Consider the following 20605-nt stretch of genomic DNA (forward strand, 5'->3'; position numbering starts at 1 on the left):
AAAAAAAAAAAAAAAAAAAAGAGGAAGAACTGATCACTACCCATACTGATTCATTAGGAATAAATCATGGTAGACACAGGGCTTTGTTTGGCACATAGCAGATCATCAAAAAATACTTGGTGTATGAACTAATTTTATTTCTTTTTTTGATGGAGTTACCACACATTTCATAAAGAATTCAAGGCATTTAGCAAAGCATTTCATGAATTTCTTGAGGGAAAGAAAGAGAAATGTGGGCCACAAGATATTGGCGTTAGGTGATTTGTAACTGATTAAACAATTGGCTACAAACGCTTTGTAAAAGACAGAAGGAGTAGACTACCTGGCCTATCTAGCATAGTGGAATAAAGCTTGGATTTTAATGTCATTGTTCTGGCATTTGCTAGTTGTAAGATCCGGGGCAAGTTACATAATTCCTCTCGGCCTCAAGTCTCCTTGCCTTCAGAGCGGGAGTAATATCCCATATGGGATAGGCATGGAGTAGTTAAACAGAAAACCCCAGGTCAGTTGGCCCCGGAGAACCAGAGCGGGTGGTTCCTCTGCCAGGGAGACGTTACAGCGAGAGGCAGGAAACAACCCAGGAGGAAAAGGCTTTTGAGTAAGAGGAGAGTCTTCTGGGCAGCGCTTGGCTCAGAAGGCAGTCTACTTTTCTTTTCTTTTTTTTTTAAACTTTTCTTAATGGCTTTCTTTTTTTTTCTTAATTAATTAATTAATTTTATTTATTTATTTGGCTGCGTTGGGTCTCCGTTGCTGCGCGTGGGGTTTCTTTAGTTGTGGCGAGCAGGGACTGCTCTTCGTTGTGGTGTGCAGGCTTCTCATTGCGGTGGCTTCTCTTGTTGCGGAGCACGGGCTCTAGGTGCACAGGCTTCAGTAGTTGTGGCATGCGGGCTCAGTAGTTGTGGCTCGCGGGCTCTAGCGCGCTGGCTCAGTAGTTGTGGCTCACGGGCTTGGTTTCTCTGCAGCATGTGGGATCTTCCCGGACCAGGGTTCAAACCCGTGTCCCCTGCAATGGCAGGCGGATTCTTAACCACTGTGCCACCAGGGAAGCCTGACAGTCTTCTTTTCAACAGACTTTAGACGTAGAGGTCCCTAACAGCCTGTCCTTCCATCACAGGTCTGAGAAGAGTCCCTGGCATTCCAAAGCCTTCAGAGGGACTTTTTTTTTAAAATACAGCAGGTTCTTATTAGTTATCTATTTTATACATATTGGTGTGTATATGTCAATCCCAGTATCCCAGTTCATCCCACCCCGCCCCGCCACTTTCCCCCCTTGGTGTCCATACGTTTGTGCTCTACATCTGTGTCTCTTTCTGCCCTGCAAACTGGTTCATCTGTACCATTTCTCTAGGTTCCGCATATATGCGTTAATATACAATATTTGTTTTTCTCTTTCTGACTTACTCTTCGGAGGGATTTTTGACTGGAGGGAGAGTCATGGCTCCTGATATGTGTGGTTCTCTTCTATTAATACTGTGTACAGAAACAAAACGTAAGAATAATATAAATTTAGCAATAGAAATACATAATGCAGGGAAACTCCATCCTTGAAAGACCCAACTTGGGGCAGCTTCAGAGACTGAGAGTTCTTTGCAGTTGGCAGATCAGCATTAAAATAGAAGAACAAACAATCCAGGGACAGTCCAGGAGGCCTGACACAGAGCCTGGGCTCATGTTCAAAGCCCTCCAGTGTAGACTTTTGATGTTTCCAAATGAGGTTATATGTTTGATTGTCCTGGAGGTATATTTACAGAATTGAAAGTGGGTCATGTTCATATGCAGTTTTAAACTAGTGTTTCATTGCTGGACCATACCACCTGTAATGTGTAATATTTTTAATAAAATTAATAAACCTAATACAATTCTGTAATTATTTTGTGCATAGCTTTTTATCATACATTAACAAAACTGTTACTAAAAACCACTTAATGTAAACTTGACCACAAGTTTTGTAACTCTATTTTAGCATTTTTAAAAAACATACCAAGATTCTCAAAAACCACACATGGCCTGGGCTTCTCTCAGCCTCTGAGAGAAGGTGGACTAAAGCCAGGTTCAGCATCAGGACAGTGAAAGTAGATGATTCATGCCAGGACAGCATAGGTGCCACTCCCTGGCTGAATTTCTCCGGAATCAGTTGCGGAGCACGGGCTCTAGGTGCACAGGCTTCAGTAGTTGTGGCATGCGGGCTCAGTAGTTGTGGCTCGCGGGCTCTAGCGCGCTGGCTCAGTAGTTGTGGCTCACGGGCTTGGTTTCTCTGCAGCATGTGGGATCTTCCCGGACCAGGGTTCAAACCCGTGTCCCCTGCAATGGCAGGCGGATTCTTAACCACTGTGCCACCAGGGAAGCCTGACAGTCTTCTTTTCAACAGACTTTAGACGTAGAGGTCCCTAACAGCCTGTCCTTCCATCACAGGTCTGAGAAGAGTCCCTGGCATTCCAAAGCCTTCAGAGGGACTTTTTTTTTAAAATACAGCAGGTTCTTATTAGTTATCTATTTTATACATATTGGTGTGTATATGTCAATCCCAGTATCCCAGTTCATCCCACCCCGCCCCGCCACTTTCCCCCCTTGGTGTCCATACGTTTGTGCTCTACATCTGTGTCTCTTTCTGCCCTGCAAACTGGTTCATCTGTACCATTTCTCTAGGTTCCGCATATATGCGTTAATATACAATATTTGTTTTTCTCTTTCTGACTTACTCTTCGGAGGGATTTTTGACTGGAGGGAGAGTCATGGCTCCTGATATGTGTGGTTCTCTTCTATTAATACTGTGTACAGAAACAAAACGTAAGAATAATATAAATTTAGCAATAGAAATACATAATGCAGGGAAACTCCATCCTTGAAAGACCCAACTTGGGGCAGCTTCAGAGACTGAGAGTTCTTTGCAGTTGGCAGATCAGCATTAAAATAGAAGAACAAACAATCCAGGGACAGTCCAGGAGGCCTGACACAGAGCCTGGGCTCATGTTCAAAGCCCTCCAGTGTAGACTTTTGATGTTTCCAAATGAGGTTATATGTTTGATTGTCCTGGAGGTATATTTACAGAATTGAAAGTGGGTCATGTTCATATGCAGTTTTAAACTAGTGTTTCATTGCTGGACCATACCACCTGTAATGTGTAATATTTTTAATAAAATTAATAAACCTAATACAATTCTGTAATTATTTTGTGCATAGCTTTTTATCATACATTAACAAAACTGTTACTAAAAACCACTTAATGTAAACTTGACCACAAGTTTTGTAACTCTATTTTAGCATTTTTAAAAAACATACCAAGATTCTCAAAAACCACACATGGCCTGGGCTTCTCTCAGCCTCTGAGAGAAGGTGGACTAAAGCCAGGTTCAGCATCAGGACAGTGAAAGTAGATGATTCATGCCAGGACAGCATAGGTGCCACTCCCTGGCTGAATTTCTCCGGAATCAGAGATAAGACTTGGTGATGCTGGCCTGAGCTTTATGAGTTATCGTTTGTGTGTTTGGAGGCTCTTCCTGTGTAAACACTAGTTTTCACCCTTTAAAAGGGAGGAAGTGTTGTACTTAAAGCAGGAAGATATCTCAGAGATCATCATGTCCAACATCTAACCCCTTACATTAAAATGTTTTGCAGCTATTAATACCTGGGTGAAGAAAGGTAGTCCTCAATTCCTTATCCAAAACCTTTGCCAGAGGTTTTCAGAATTCAGAATTTTTCAGATATAAGAAAGATAATATGTGCATATAAAGTATATTATGTAACACTGTAGTGGGATATACAGCAGACCCATAATTGTAATCAAACATTATTTCTGTGCAAAAACTTATGAATATTCATACTAAGTGGGAAATAAAGACTATAAATAGCCACGTAACATATGAGCTTAGTTCAGGTTTTTGCCACTAAATGAATTCAGATCAGATTATGTCTTGCCAGGAATGAGTTACAAAACTAAACCAAACCAAACTAAATACCACCAACTTTCAGGCTTTAGAACTTCTCTAAAGATTTAAGTTATGCAGTTAACCCCAGTCCCACTCCAAAAGTATGTCTTCATATTAAATGGAATTTATGTATATCTAAATCTGTTTCAGTAATACTTAAACTATAAATTGAGCATGTTAGAATATGCCTTGCCCTTGGCTTTTTCATCACTGATCATTTGTTTGTTTTTTCTTTTATAAGTTCCCAAGGTAAAAGAAATCCTTCAGATACAAAAAAAGAAAGGTAGCTAGTTATTGCATAACTAGTTTTCCATATACAAGGATACCATGCTATTTTTTTTTTTTTTTTTTTTTTGCGGTACGCCGGCCTCTCACTGTTGCAGCCTCTCCTGTTGCGGAGCACAGGCTCCGATGCACAGACTCAGCGGCCATGGCTCACGGGCCCAGCCTCTCCGCGGCATGTGGGATCTTCCCAGACCAGGGCACGAACCCGTGTGCCCTGCATCGGCAGGCGGACTCTCAACCACTGCGCCACCAGGGAAGCCCTACCATGCTATTTTTAAACACCAAAACACCAGGGTAGTTGTTGGTATATATTTTTTAAAACCTGAAATTGAATCATTTGTTTTGGAGGATGTATCCAAAGAATTATACACTGCATTAAAATCCAAAGTCAAACAAAGGTACATGTATTCTGACAACACCACTCCTCTGCTTTAAAAACTCTTCCAAGCATTGTTAGCTTTTGTTTTAAATTTCCACTTCCCTGGTTTCCAGAGAGGTTGGCAGCTTTTCTAATGTTTATTAGGCGTTTGTACTTCCCCCAGAGCCTGTTTCTGTCAGAGGGAGTCCTTTCAGAATGCACTGCAGGGAGGGTGAGTGCTGTGTGGAGGGGTTTACAGACTGTGTATAGGTGTGGTCCAGGGGTTGGGGAGGAGGGGAATAGGAGAGGAAAAGGGAAGAAAGTAGAGAGGGGAGGAAAGCATTAGGTCCAACTCTTGTCTTGTCCCTGGAGCCTAACCACCTTTTCTTCCTTGGGGCTGCCTTTCCTCAACACTCCTTCCTTCTGTCTTACAGAGTCAGATCCATTTTCTCACCTGACTCTACCATACTCCTAGGATAACTTATTTTAATTGGGATCTTCTTCCTTAGGCATAGGCATCCTCCCAGAAGAGAGTAAAGGCTCAAGGGTAGAGATGCCCAGTCCTAGACCCTGGTCTTTTCCACATGGAAGAACATCTGAGGACCAAGTGTAGAGACAATGAGGACATATCTTAGCCAAGCACGGAGATACCAATCTTGTCATTTTGCTCTGGTGTTGCAACCCCTGCAGTTTTGAGTACTCCTTATACTCAAGAACTGGCATTTGTCACCAATTTTCTAGGAGATCAAATGATATCTAGTAGAAAAATCCCAGTGGGTCTACTCCGGTCTTTGACAGTCTTCACTAATCCAAACAGATAAAGAGCATGCTTTGAAGGCAGGCTGAGACACCCTGAAGTGTGTATTTAGCCTCCTTGAGTTTTCTTATCTATAAAATGTGGATTTAAAATACCCACTCCCTGTAAATCGGTGTGCAGTAGAGATAAAGAATGTAGTGTGTCTAGGGCAGTGGCAATGCACATTAAATGTTTAAAATGTTTATTTCATTTTTTCTCCTTATAGGAACTTGTGGCCCCAGCACACTGATGGAGAAGTTATAGAAGGTAGACAAGGGAAAGGAGAAACATGGGGCCCCATATTTATAGGTCATCTTAGCTAGACCCAAAGAGAAAATTGACTGATATATCTTTTTTACATATGAAAGGTGTTGGAAGGGGAGAAAAGGACAATTTACTAGAATCTAATTATTTCCCCCAGTTTATATCTGTCACTTTAGATACATCCCTTGCCTTTATCTCATTTTTATTACCTTCATGACTCTTCTAACAGAAACATGCCACAGCAAAACAGCAATAAAGTATCATCTTTGTGATCTTCCTTGAAGGCAGTGGGGCATGAGGTCAATGGTTAGTGCCAGTCTAGAATCAGATAGACTTCTTTCCAGTACCAGCTCGGCCATTTATTTTGTGACTATGGACAAATCTCAAAGCCTCTATTTCATCATCAGTAAAATGGTATAATCTTAACTCATAGGATCACTAATTTGCTAATCAATATTTTTTTGAACACCTACCTGCCAGGCACTGTATTAGATGTTGAGGATAGACAGTTAACACAACAAAATCCCATCCTTATACACCTTGCATTCTAATGGGAGACAAGAATATACCAAGAAACTTAATTGTGTCAGGTGGTGACTATGGAAAAAACAAAGCCAAGTAAAAGCACTGGGGGTGAGGGAGCAGTTTATTCTCATATAGGGTGGTCTGAAAATACCCCATAAGTAGGTGCCCTTTGAGTAGAGACTAAAGAAAGTGAAAGAGTAAAGTGTATTCTAGGCTGTTGTAAGATTTAAATGAGATAATGCTGATAAAATCTTAGCACAGTGCCTGGAATACACTGGGTGCCATATCAATATTAGCTGTTTAGATTATTAAAGAAGGTATTGCATTACAGGAAAGGTGAAAAGTTTTCTAGTTCCACATAAGACACTCCTGAGGGACTCTTAACCATTGCAAAAGATAGGGGTGATGGCTTTTGGGACTTTTTACACATACATTTTATTGCTAGCAATAAAATGCCAATTCTAAGAACAAAAGTACTTCTGTAGGAGTGGGATGTTTTAAGCCAGCGAAAAAGAGTGTGGGGTAAGATATACTCCATAGAAAAGTGTTCAGATTCATATTCTCTGTAACAAATATTCCCTATTCTGCAGTTTGCATGTGTGCTAAACTATTCCCCATCATCAACAACAATAATGGCAATGATGACATTAATTATGCTGTTTATAGGTTTGTAAAAGCTTTTCTTTCAAAGACCTCAAGTGTTTTATGGACATGACCTAATTCACCCTTACAGCTTCCCCAAAGGAGATCTAGTCTCACTTAATAGATGAGGAAACTGAGGTTTAAAGAAGCTAAGTAACTTCTTCAAGGTCAAACAATTACCTAGGCAACTCTGATCTGGATCCCAGACATAATTTTCAGGTCAGGTCCCTTTTTGCCTGACTCTTTATCTCTCTGGATCTTGGAGATGACTAGGTGGGTGCAATGAAAGGAAGCCATGATGTCAGATGTCAAAGTGCCCCTCCCCTGCTCATCACATAGTCAGTGATCAGTGAATCTTGTTTTGTTTTGTTTTTTAAACCCTTTAAGAAGGAACTTCTTTATTCTTCCTTCCTTCCTTTCTTTCTTTTTCTTTTTTCTTTCTTTCTTTCTTTCTTTCTTCCTTCCTTCCTTCCTTCCTTCCTTCCTTCCTTCCTTTCTTCCTTCCTTCCTTCCTTCCTTCCTTCCTTCCTTCCTTTCTTTCTCTCTCTCTCTCTCTCTCTCTCTCCCTCCCTCCCTTCCTTCCTTCCTTCCTTCCCTTCTCTCTCTCTCTCTCTCTCTCTCTTTCTTTCTTTCTTTTTTGGCTGTTTTGGGTCTTTGTTGCTGCACGTGGGCTTTAGTAGTTGTGGCGTGTGGGCTCAGTATTTCTGGCGCACAGGCTCTAGAGCACAGGCTCAGTAGTTGTGGCGCACAGGCTTAGTTGCTCCACAGCATGTGGGATCTTCCCGGACTAGGGCTTGAACCTGTGTCCCCTGCATTGGCACTGTGCCACCAGGGAAGTCCCAAGAAGGGACTTCTTTAATGCTACCAAAATATTAAATATCTAGCACACTGCTCTCTGATAACCACCTCATGCTTATATGTCAAGATGGTATCAACAAATACAAACCTTGGTTGATGAGAGAGGCCTAGTTTGGAAATACCCATTTGCTTGTAAATACAGATATTTGGTTTCTCTCTGTGAAAGTCAACAGAAACATAACAAGGAAATTCATTTTTGTCATTCATCTCCTCTAGGCTAAGCCTTTTTTATATGTCATGTGTTGTTTAATCCTCACTTTTACAGGAAAAATGATTGACCACACTTTACAGATTATAAACAAGGTATCCAAAAAGTTAAGTAATTTATCTAATGTCATAGCTTATAAATGGCAAAGATGGGATTCAACCCCACATCTATCTGACATCCAAGTCTAGACATCTTCCATATGGCCAAACTGCAAATTTATGTTGCCTCACTCAAAGTACCTGCAGTCTGATGATCCAGTGTGAGTCATTTATGACCCATTTTTCCCTTTACATGAAATACTAGCAAAAAAATAAAGTCATCAGGTAAAATTTGAATAATGTAATTTTGCTGTTTTTAAATTGTCCTCTTTAAAGTTTATCAAGTTGGTATATGCAGCTAAAATTTGGAAATTTGAAAGTTCTATCTGAATTTTAAGTATCTAATCTATCCCTTTGCTCTTAAACGTGGACAATTGGTAGCTTCCCAAACATTTCAGTGCACCTCTTTTTCCTGTGGTGGTGACAGCTGGATTTCACAGGCAGGCACCTCTGGAGACTTGAGGAAGTTCTGAAATCTGGATTTCAGTGACATCAAGACCTTCTCAGGTGCCTGAGGTGATGTCTTGTAGTTAAATGCTGCAGACTTTGGAAAAAAATTCACTTATAATTCAATCATTCTTATTCAAACTGGTAAAGTGATGTTACGAATAGATGACTTATGTATATATAATACCTAAGCAATCATCAAAAAAGCTATGCAAAGAAATATACTCCAAATCAAAATGAAATTCTCAAAAATGTTCAGGTAATACACAGGAAGGCATAAAAAAGAAAACAGAGAAATGGAACAGAATAAAAAGAAAATAAAAATAAAATGGCAAACTTAAGCCCTCACATATCAATAATTATATGTAAATGGCCTAAATACACCAATCAAATGACAGACTGGCAAAGTGAATTTAAAAATATGATCCAAATATGTTATCTATGAGAAACTCACTTCAATTATAATGAAATAGGTAGGTTGAAAGGAAAAGATAGAAAACGATATGTCATATAAACATTAATCAAAAGAAAGCATGATTGTCCATATTAATGTCAGAAAAAGTAAACTCCAATAAAGAGAAAATTACCAAAGACAGGCACAATAAAATAATGATAAAAGGGACACTATACCAAAAAGACATAGCAATCCTAGATATGTATGCACCAAACAACCGAGCTTCAAAATGTGTGAAGCAAAACCTATAAAATTGAAAGGAGAAATAGATAAATTCACAATTATAGTTAGAGACTTTAATATACTTCTCTCAACAATTGATAGTACACTTAGACAAAAAATTAGCAAGGACATAAGAGAACAACACCATCAACCAACAGGATCTAATCAACATTTATAGAATACTGTGCCTCACAACAGTAGAATACACATGCTGTTCAAGTGCCCATGGATCATACACCAAGATAGACCATATCCTATGAGGTTTGCTATAAAACAAACCTCAACAAAATTTAGAAAATTGAAATCATACAGTGTTTTCTCTAACCACAATGAAATCAAATTAGAATAAAAGAAAGATTACCGAAAAATCTCCAAGCACTTATAAACAAAACAAATCCATTTAAACAATCCCTGGGTTAAAAAGGAAGTCTCAAGAGGAATAAAAAGTACATAGAAATAAATAAAAATGCAACCTATTTGTTGTGAGATGCAACTAAAGCAGTTCTTGGAGGTACTCTTTCCATCCTATGAATACCCCAGTACTTTGCATGTTCCTTTAGCAAAACACAAAATTTCCTGTTTTAAAACCATTCCTTCTATATCTTACTTGTTTGTTAGGTTGTGAATGGACAGTATCTTACTTATGTCTCTCTGCCCTCATCTGGCTTACTGCTCAGTAAAAGTTGATTGAATAAATGAATGACTAGACAGAGCAAGTTACTTAGCTGAATGGAATTGCAGCCAAACCAATTTCTGTGTGGAATCAGAAAGTGTTTATGGTAATTCAGTGCAAGGTATATGGGCCCTTATGCAGTGGGGCTGCTGCATAGACACGATTCTGAGTTGCTGCCTAGTTTGTCTCACAGGAGAGCCTCCTTGGATTTTAGCTGCCAAATGTGGCAAGTGCCTATGAGCAATGAAAGTAGAGAAAATTCAACATACATAATTCCATATCTCTGCCCTCAGTAAAAATAGTTTCTTTAGTTAGTTAAATCAGATTCAACCTTCTCCTTATTCCCCTGCCTCAACTATATAACTTTTCCTATCCCTTCCTCTATTCCCCTATGAATAGGTTCATGAAACCATAAAACCATAGAATTGAGAAGGACCATAAAGGTCATCTAGTACAGCTTCCCATTCAATAACTGAATACCCTATAGTCAGTAGAGGGGTGAGCTGCCAGTTTTTTTCACAAGTGACTCAACTCAGAACTCTCTGGGAAGAGCATTAGTAAGAATCAAAATGTAAGGCATAAGCTTAGTAACTGAGGAAATGACCTAAGAGAGAGTCTGTGAACCCTTCCCTTTCAAAACAAATGTTTCTACTAAACACATAAAGGCAGGCCTATTCTTGAAAGCTAGCTGGGGTCGAAAGTTGGAAACACATTCCAAAAGGTGAATGTGCTAAAATCGCTCAATAGTCTTACATGTTATGAGGCTTGTTCTATATTCCTACAGAACCCAAGAGTGTGATAAAATCCCTAATTATCACAGTCTTGACAATATATTTCCAGGATTCTGTAGATGTGTCTAAATGTGTGTGTGTTTACCCTTACAATTGATAATGCAGTCAATTGGTTGACATATCCAATATGTTGTGTAGTTACATTTCTCATAGGGAATGAGTATATGGCACACTAATTTTCGTACATATGTCTCTCTTAGCTTTCAATCATATCTTGGTGTACTTGTAATTCAGTTTATGAGCCTTTAAAGAGTATAATCCTTCCTGGAAATCTGGCGACTATCCCTAATTAATGCCACCATCTGGTAAACTCTCTAGTTGGTCAACTAGCTTTGTGGCTCAAGTCACATCTGACCTTACCTCAGGTCTTTCCATTCAGATGACAACAACATCCTAACAAAAGATCCTACTGCCTATACTTGACTTCTGTTAGAGAGAGGGAACTTCGTTTTCAGGAGGTTGCTTCTTTACTCTTTGATTGGTGCCTTTAGAAATGCTAAAGCTTGCCTCCTTTTCCGTTTCTTCTCTTTGATCCTTGTTCTATCCCTTGGGGCTATGCTGAGAAAATTTAAGCTCTCGTTTAGTTAAGCCAATGATAAAGACCTAAAATAGCCAAGTAAAATTAAATAACAAGTGACAACAACGATATTATCTCTACATTCCTATTTTTCTTTTGCGATAATTAAAAAGAAAGAGAAGTACAGATACAGCAATCATCACCCCCATTGAGAGCAATCCAGGGAGTTGGAGACTCCCAGGATCTAGATCTGCAAGTCAGCAGCAATTACCCTCCCACTCTGAAGTCAGCAGGGCCAAGGGCTGACTTTATCCTCACCAGCCTCATTCAAGGTGCATAGGAACTGGCATTAGTTCAGCCTACTTAATAACACGTGCTCTCTGTGAAGATACTGGATTCAGAAGGGAAGGACCAGTGGGACCTGTTTGTCAAGGTCCTAAAATGGGAATTTGCCTGATTATACACACAACAATGAGTACCAGCGACATTAATAGTGTCAAAAGTGATGGGGTCAAAAGCTTGACTCTTGGTCTGCTGTTAATTATTAGATGATGTACCCCCAAAGCAGGTGGACAGAATTCACATTTCTAACTTAGAAATAGTCTACCTCTTACCCTAGCCTTAAGATGTTTGTTTGGCTCAAATTACATTTTGTTGAAGGTGATTTTGCATTAATTAGAGAGTGTTTAGGGCTTCCCTGGTGGCGCAGTGGTTAAGAATCTGCCTGCCAAGGCAGGGGACACGGTTTCGAGCCCTGGTCTGGGAAGATCCCACATGCCGTGGAGCAACTAAACCCGTGCGCCACAACTACTGAGCCTGTGCTCCAGAGCCCTCGAGCCACAACTACTGAAGCCCACGTGCCTAGAGCCCGTGCTCAGCAACAAGAGAAGCCACTACAATGAGAAGCCCGTGCACCACAACGAAGAGTAGCCCCATCTTGTTGCAACTAGAGGAAGCCCGGGCACAGCAACAAAGACCCAACGCAGCCAAAAATAAATAAATAAAATAAATAAATGTATTAAAAAAGAAATATTAGAGAATGTTTAGACTTTGAGAAGTTTATGGGTAAGTTTATAGAAATTGTGGATGGCAGCTCTCAAATGTTCCGAGCAGCTGCCTGGAGGTGATGATTGAAAACTTTAGGTTCCTCACATAGGTGAGTCATCTTTTCTACATCTTTTCTACATTTCTACATTTTCTCCCTCCTTCTCAGCTTTTAATTCCTGTTGAGATGCTGAAGTGGTCTCAGCTTGGAATACCAAACACATCTGGGAGGCCAACTGCAGGCTTTGAAGCATTTGTGACTGTGGCTCCTAGAACAATGATAATAATTGACACAGGATGAACATCCAGGCCTAACAGACTAAACATCTTTCCTAGTTCTTTCCCTTAGCAACACCTTCCTCCCAATCACGCAGGCTGAAAGACTGGGGCTAATTTCCTTCACTTTTCTCTTTTCCCACCTCCCCTTGATTTTGCTTTGAAACTTTTTTTGTATGGTCCCCTCCTATAGAAACCTACTATCGTTATTCTTGACCTTTCCTATGCATCACTGCAAAAGCCTTCATCCTAAGAAACATCAGCTGTTAACTGTGGTTATCTCTGGGCTAGAGACTAAGAGGCACTTGTACATTTTTAGCTATACATTTATACAGTCCTTGAAACCTGTAACTGGCATAAACTGCTTTTGCAATCAGAAAAAAAAATTTTTAATTCAAACAGGACAGGGGAAAGGGATATGTTTCTCAAAGAGGCCTCTCTGATGTCATGGGACAGGAGTGGGAGAGAACATTTGAGAACAAACACATTTCTGTAAGTTTTTTACATGTAACATAACCCGGAACCAAACTTTAGTTCCCGTGCTAAAGCAGCACAACTGTCTTCTATAAATAGTCAGAAAAACTCTGTCTGGATTCTTATACAATATCATCTGACAGACAAGATGGAAAAGGCATGTTAGTCAGGGACTGACAGAAGAAAAGGGAGTGAAGAAATGAGGAATAGAAAGTCCTAAACAACTCATAACAGGAATTAGTCCTTAAAGGGACTCCTCAGCATTAAACCTGTGTAATAGGAATTGTTTTTTTCCTGAGACTCATCATTTAGACTCACTGGTTTGCAGTCACCAAGGAGAGCCAGCATGTTTTCCTGACCTACCTCCCCTTTCACATATGACGGTGCTATTTATGGAGCTGCTTGGCTGAGCCGCCTGTCCCAGGGGTCCAGTCTCAAGGAGGCCCTGTGTACTTTGTGACACGTTCCCCTCAGGTTGGGCAAGTTTCAAGACCAGCTAGCAGATGCTACTAGTTTTTCAGAAGAGGTGCTAACAGGGCAAAGGAGAGGGCAACAGAGAAGACTCCTGGGAAAAAGACCCTTCATCTGGCTTCCTTACTTCCGACTGGACCCAGGGTGGAACTGTAGCACACCAGCTTCTCATGAGCCCAGAGCCTGAAGGTTGCAGCCATCACTGGGCTGTCCACCAGGCTCCTATTAGCTCATCTTCCCTGAAATTAGGGCTAGTGGGGACTCTGGAATTAGGACACAGACTTGTGTTTGCTGAAGTGTGGAGAGGGTTTTGGAAGCCTTTTCCAAGCATGCCTTCACTAATGAGTCCCTGTCTCAGCAGGAGCACATGGGTTATATTTACAATGAGTAGGGAACTAAGAAAAGAGTCACTCAACATATGTCTTTTGCATGACTAGTAGAACATGGTGGTAAAAATCATAAGCTCTGGAGGCGGCCTCACTGGGATTCAAGTCCTACTTAGCTGTGTGACCTTTGCAAAATTGAAGCTCTCTAAGTAAGAACACCTACTTTCTAGTCCAGACTGTAGTTTAGTAACTGAATTTGCTTGGCCAAGTTGTTTCATTTCTCCAAGTCTCAGTTTTCTCATCCATAAAGTGGGATAATTATACCTGTCTTGTCTACCTTAAAGGGTTATCAGTGGGATCAAATGAGATAATGTCATAAAAGCCCTTTGTAAATTAGAATATACTGTACAATTGCAAGCTACTGTTACATTTAATTCTAGTGCCTAGTGAATAGTAAACTGGTGGAATCAACAATCCCATTGTCACCAACCTGACTCTTACACAGCAATTTCCCAATTCCACCCACTCTACCTTCTAGGCACTTCTACCAACCTCCCTCCATGACTTCGGTAAAAGACAAGAGAGAGCACCATAATAATTTGCTTAATTAACTTCCTCAATCAGAGCCCTGTGAGAATGTATCCAAAAGAAAAGGGGAATGTATAGTAGAGTGTGTACTGTTTCTTTTAGGTCAGCTCTTTATTCCCCTATATATTTTGGGGTCTTGTGTTTGTTTCGGTGCTCTGAGTCTGTGGTTGTTTTCACGCTGTTATTTGGGTGTACATCAGCAGGCTAAGGTTCTGGGCTCCTTTGGCCACAGTTGGCTAGGTGAGCATGCATTTGTTACGTTCCTCTCACTTTCTCCCATCTGTAAATTTAGGGGCTAAAGTAGATGACCCATTGGTTCCTTCCAGTCCTAGGGGACTATAATTCATCTGGAATCAGGTTTCCCGATTCCTCTGCCCACTCCAGACTTCAAACTTTTTGCTATTAGGCATGTGTGATTTATGCTGGGACGAGATTAAGAGCAAAGGAAAAAGTCACAAACACAGCAATCACAGGAGGTAAATGTTAAGCTTCTTTCCACATCTTCTTCCCATCCTCTCTTGTAGCTCTTCTCTGGAGCAGGTTAAAAAGGCCCTTTTAAAAGAGGTGAAAGCCAGAGTTGAGAGGTTGAAGTGGATTTGGAGTGAGAAACTGTCAGCTCAATTTATCGGTTTTTTTTTGTTTTTTTTGTTTTTGGCTGGGTTGGGTCTTCCTTGCTGCGCGTGGGCTTTCTCTAGTTGTGGCAAGTGGGGGCTACTCTTCCTTGCGGTGTGCGGGCTTCTCATTGCAGTTGCAGAGCACGGGCTCTAGGAGCACAGGCTTCAGTAGTTGCAGCATGCAGGCTCAGTATTTGTGGCTCGCGGGCTCTAGAGCTCAGGTTCACTAACTGTGGCACACGGGCTTAGTTGCTCCGCTGCATGTGAGATCTTCCCAGACCAGGTCTCGAACCCGTGTCCCTTGCAATGGCAGGCAGATTCTTAACCACTACGCCACCAGGGAAGCCCCAAGACATTTATTTTTAAGTACAATTTCATTTCTGTATCTTACAAGCCTTGCCAGTCAAATTTTACATATTGAGAAAAAAAAAATGCACCTGCCACGTCACTCATATTAGTTCCCCTCCACCATAATGTGCCAGAATTCAAGAAATTTTTTTTTTTTTGGAAAACTAAGTTTGGTGATGCCAGACATCTGGGTGAAATGGAAAAATATTGTTAGTCATCAATGTTTATTACTACCTTGATATTTGGTGTCATGGAAATGATAAATCATAATTAGCCCAGTTTATATTTTCTGCAACTTTGGGCAAGCTAATACATTAGCTTCAGTCTCAGTTCCCTCATCTTTACAATGGGGCTAACACCTGCCTTATTTATAGGCTTGTTGTTAGGGGTTAAAAAAAAAACAAACAAAAACCCTGATTCTGGAATCTGAGGGCACCTGGGGCACTTAGATCAAGGTGGACTAAATGTAAAATAGAATCACAATGGCAGAGAGCCTAGAATAAAAGCATCGCTTGCTGCCTACCCATCCTTCCCTTCTCCACAGCAAATTCTTCCCAGGACTTTCTTGTTGAGTTAGTTGTCAAATGTTCCCATTCTCAGATGATTCAGGCTTATGTTCTTTAAAACGCCTCAGATGTCTAACACATAACTACCACTGCATTTAGAAACCCCTAAGCAGAGCCATGGAATTTGGAACTCCTGCTGCATCTAAGCTCCATAGGTGCAAGACACAACTGCCAGCCTCTCCTCATTGCCAATCAGCTTGATCCAATCGCACTAACAGTGAAAGGCCGAATATAGGCCAGCGGCAAGTGTTCATGTTGGCTGGGGTAAGCCAGCTCACATACTTAAGGAGCACTAGCTAGGACAAGTCACTTCACCACGTAGCCTAATTACCTTAATGGGTTCAGGGCTGTCTACCTGGAGGAAGGAAACAACTTGCAGGATTCTGTGAACATATTTTCTTCTTTGTACTCCACACCCTCCCCATCGGGGGATCCCATCCATTTCCACCCTTTTCTGATGACTTCTACATTTCTGTCTTCAACCTAGGTGTTTTACCTGAGGGCTAAACTACTATGTGTTGACTGCTTATCTCACTTGCATGTCCCACTGGCACCTCAAATTCAACAGATCCCAGGCTGATGTCCTCACCCACCCATCCACACATCAGCTTCTTCTCTCCTGGTGCTTGCCCTCTGGCGAGCCCTATCCTAGGGGATGATACTCCATCCACCCGACTGTCCAAACAAAGGGATGGCCCTTGACTTCTTCCTCCCACAGCCCATCTTTGATCAAGCCCTAGTAGTTCTACTCCTTAAATCTCTGAAATTCATCTGCCTCCATCCATCCCTGCTGCCACTCACCTAACTCAGCTTATGATTATATTTTGCTTCAATTCTTTATTTTTTTAATAAATTTATTTATTTTTGGCTGTGTTGGGTCTTCGTTGCTGTGTGCGGGCTTTCTCTAGTTGTGGCGAGCGGAGGCTACTCTTTGTTGTGGTGCATGGGCTCTAGACACGCAGGCTTCAGTAGTTGTGGCACACGGGCTCAGTAGTTGTGGTTCACGGGCTCTAGAGCGCAGGCTCAGTAGTTGTGGCGCATCGGCTTAGTTGCTCCGCGGCACATGGGATCTTCCTGGACCAGGGCTCGAACCCGTGTCCCCTGCACTGGCAGGCGGATTCTTAACCACTGTGCCACCAGGAAAGCCCTGCTTCAATTCTTGCAAGAGCCTCTCAACTGGTTTTCTTACTTCTATTCCTGCCCCCTCTAGTCCTTATCCCACAACAGGAATGTTCTGAAGTCTGCAAGTCTGATCATGCCATTTGTTCTCTTGCTTGAATGTTTAAATAGCCTCCCAGCACTCAGAGAAGAAAACTCAAGTCCCTTGACACGGTCTTCCAGGTTCTGTGTGATCTGGCCAAGCTCACGTCTCCAGTCTCGCCTCTCACCACTCCGTCCCATCCCATGTTCCGGTCCAGCAGTTCTCAATCCTGGCTACACTGAAAGTCACCTGGGAAGCTTTTAAAAATACCCAAGGCTGGGCTTAATCCAAGACCAAATAAATCGGAACCTCTGGCAGTGGAGCGCTACCCAACCACTTCTCGGTTCCTGCAGTGCACCATGGCCTCTCTTGTCTTCCCTTGCACATGCTCTTGGCTTTGCCTGAAACACTTCCCCTTTAACCTCGCCTCCCCTCCTGCCATCTGGCTGACTCATTCATCCTTTAAGCCTCACCTGGAACATCATGTTGTCCTCCAAGTAGCCCTCCCTGAGCTCAGTGCTTTGAGTCTGGGTTAAGCGTCCTTTCTCATGTGCTCCCAGATAAGACACCCTGTACCTCTCCTCTGGTAGTAGCGTCTCTCACACTATATAATCCTTGTCCATACACTCTGAGCTCTAGGAGGGCAGGGTCTGGGCCTGCCTTGCTCACCCCTGCATCTCCAGCATCTAGCACAGTATCTGGCACATACAATGTACTCAGGGCATTTGTGGAAATAATTTAGTTAATTTTATAAGGTCACCCTGGTTACTCCAGACTTGCCAATCCCTCATAGCAGCAGGGTCTCTAGTCATATCCATTTCTGAGTTCCTTCTTGCAAATATTTGAGAATCTGGTAAGTGACCACTTTTAACCATCCTGAAATAAATTGGATTTCCTCAAATGAAGAATTCCCCACAGTTGAGGCCTGAGACATATCTGAGGAGAGGCAAAGAAAGGGTTTCATGATTTCAGTTTGCCTGGGTCATAGAACTATAGCCAGAAGACATGGGCAGCTTCCCCTGTTTCCACCAACTCCACCCCACCCCATACAGGGAATCAGGCCAGGAATTCTTGTGATCGTTTCCAAGGATTGCCTCTCCAGATGCCTGAGACCTTGAACAAGAAAGACGAAAAAACTGAAGGGGTTGTAATAAACCCTGAGTTGATAACCCCAAAGGGTAGAAGCTGGCTTCTTAAGCATCTAATAAGTGAAAACATGGGTGAACATCCCTCCGACATACCCTGCTCAGAGGGCCTCTGCTTCCCACTTCCAACAGCTTTAGAAGCCCACACATGGACACCAGACAGCCAGAGCCTGAAGCCCAAAGACCCCGGTTCCTAGGGAGTCTGGAAAGCTCTTAGATCTTCTCCGACCTGCACCGAGCTGGTTCTATCCAGTCAGAACTATGCACTCCCACCAAGAAGACCTGGCCGGGTCCCAACTTCAACTCATAAATGAACCAAACAGAGTAAAACTAACCAAGTAGGAGTAGGGGTTGGGGAGAAGAAACAGTAGGATGCAGAGGCAAAGAAGAAACTTTAATTATGGTGCTGGTAGTAACAAGACTGGCTAATGTTGATTGAACACTTAGGATGTGCCAGGCATTGTGCTGAGCTCATTTAATCCTCATAACAAACCTCAAACCCCAGTCACTGGTGTGGCCGCCACCATGTGTTTTTAGCCATGATGCCAAAAGTCTGTGCAGGAAGTCAAGTTGAAAGGAAGCTGATGGGCTTGGGGATTTGGGAAGGGTTGAACAGCTGGAATTCCTGCTTTAGTGGAGGTGGGGTAAAGGACACTTGGAAGATGTAGAATTTTAAAGAGATCACAACGGTTCCGAGCTGGTGATGGTTGAGCAGGAGCCCCAGAGTATGATGATGAAGGCCAAAATAAGGCTCTGATATCTGGGTGGTGTAGGTGGGAGATGAGAAGGAATCAGGTGTTGTCATCAAAGATGGCAATGAGGGAAAGTGTAGGGAGGTATGAGCTTTATTCTTCTGGTTTATAATTAGGTATTGAGCTCGGCTGTGCGTCAGGCAAGACTCTAGACTCTGTGGATAGTGATGAATAGGAAAGCTAAAGCCTTGTGATCATGGGGTTTATGTCCCTGTAGGAGTGACAACAACAATCAAGGAGCAAGTACACAAGAAAGAGGCCAGAAAGTGATTAAGTGCTGGCAAGTGATGGAGTGTGTATGGATTCAGATTTGGACTGTGTAGTTCAGGAAGTTCTTCTCGAGAAGGTGACATTTGAGTGGGATGTGAAAGGCAAGAAGGAGTCAGCCATGACAAAATCAGGGGGAAGAGCATTTCAGATACGCAGACCAGCTGGTGCAAAGGCCCTAAGTGGGAATAAGCCTGGAAGAAGACCAAGACCAGGGTAACTGGAAATAATGAACACCCAGAGAGTGGTGCGGATGAGGTCTGAGAGGTGGACGAGGGCCAGATAATGGGAGACATTATTGTCCACAGTTTGCCATTTGGATTTTAATCTAGGCTAGCAGGAAGCTGTGAAGTGCTTTAATTAGAAGAGGAATGGCCTGGTGTGTGTGTGTGTTTATTAAAGTGATCTTAACTGTGGAGCGGCAGTGAATTAGAGAAGGGAAACAGGGCCCCAACAGAAATAAGCCATTTTCCACAAGAGGTTTTTGGGTTTTGTTTTGTTTAGTTTTTTCAGATCTTGAAGTAGAATGCATTTCTAAGGGTCAACTCCCAAGGTCAAGAGTAATCTGAGGAGTCTGTCTGCTCCCTGTGGTTGTTTGTGAGGAAGTCAGAGAGAGGCACAGACCAAACCTCTTATTATGGAGGAGAGGGTGTGTGTGTTTTTCCTTTCCCCTGAAAAACAGACAACAGAAGAAGTGTATTTACTTGAATCTCTCCCTGCAGAGGATGTGCCACCCACCGTCCCCTCTCCCAAGGTACCTGAAAGCGCTTTCCCAGTATCTCTATCCTTCCAATGGTTTAACAGATTAAGCCCTGTCTAATTTCCTAAGTCGATTTCCCCAGTCCTCTTACTTGGGGAGTTCCTTTTCCTGTTATAGGAACTAGCTAACTGACTTCGTTTTCCTTTCCTGCCCCCATCACTAGGACAATGGACCTGGGAGTCACTTCCCTGACTCCACACGACCCCCTTCTCAGGCTTCAGATTGTTCCTCTGGGCTTCCATTCCTCCTGCTCCTTTGGTGGTCCAGACTCCTCATTTTCACCAGATTTCATGCTGGACAACATGCTGGAGTGAAGGAGGGAGTGACTCTGGCAACCGGAAGAGATACTTTGCATCCCTGGCAGCTGCTGCCCTGTCTCCCCAGGCCCGGAGCGATGGGCAGGTTGTGCCTGGTCCTAGCCAGAGTTCTATGAACCACCTACCACGAGGTTATGGGCAGAGCCCCTGCGACAATGTGGATGATTCAGAGCAGGGAGCCAACTTCTTCTGACTCTTCCTTTAGTTCTGGTTGCCATGGCACTGCACTGAAGGCCAACATACAAGAGCGGCTCATGCTGAGTGAGGACATACCATGGGCTTGACTCCACGCTAAGGTATCTGTAGGCCCGTCTCGTGAGACCCTCGCAATTTTCCTTCAGAGAAGGGATCTTGATCTCCATTTTTTTTTTTTTTTTTTTTTTTTTTGGGGG

The sequence above is a fragment of the Lipotes vexillifer genome, unplaced genomic scaffold (assembly GCF_000442215.2).
Source record: "Lipotes vexillifer unplaced genomic scaffold, Lipotes_vexillifer_v1.1 scaffold134, whole genome shotgun sequence".
NCBI lineage: Eukaryota > Metazoa > Chordata > Mammalia > Artiodactyla > Lipotidae > Lipotes > Lipotes vexillifer.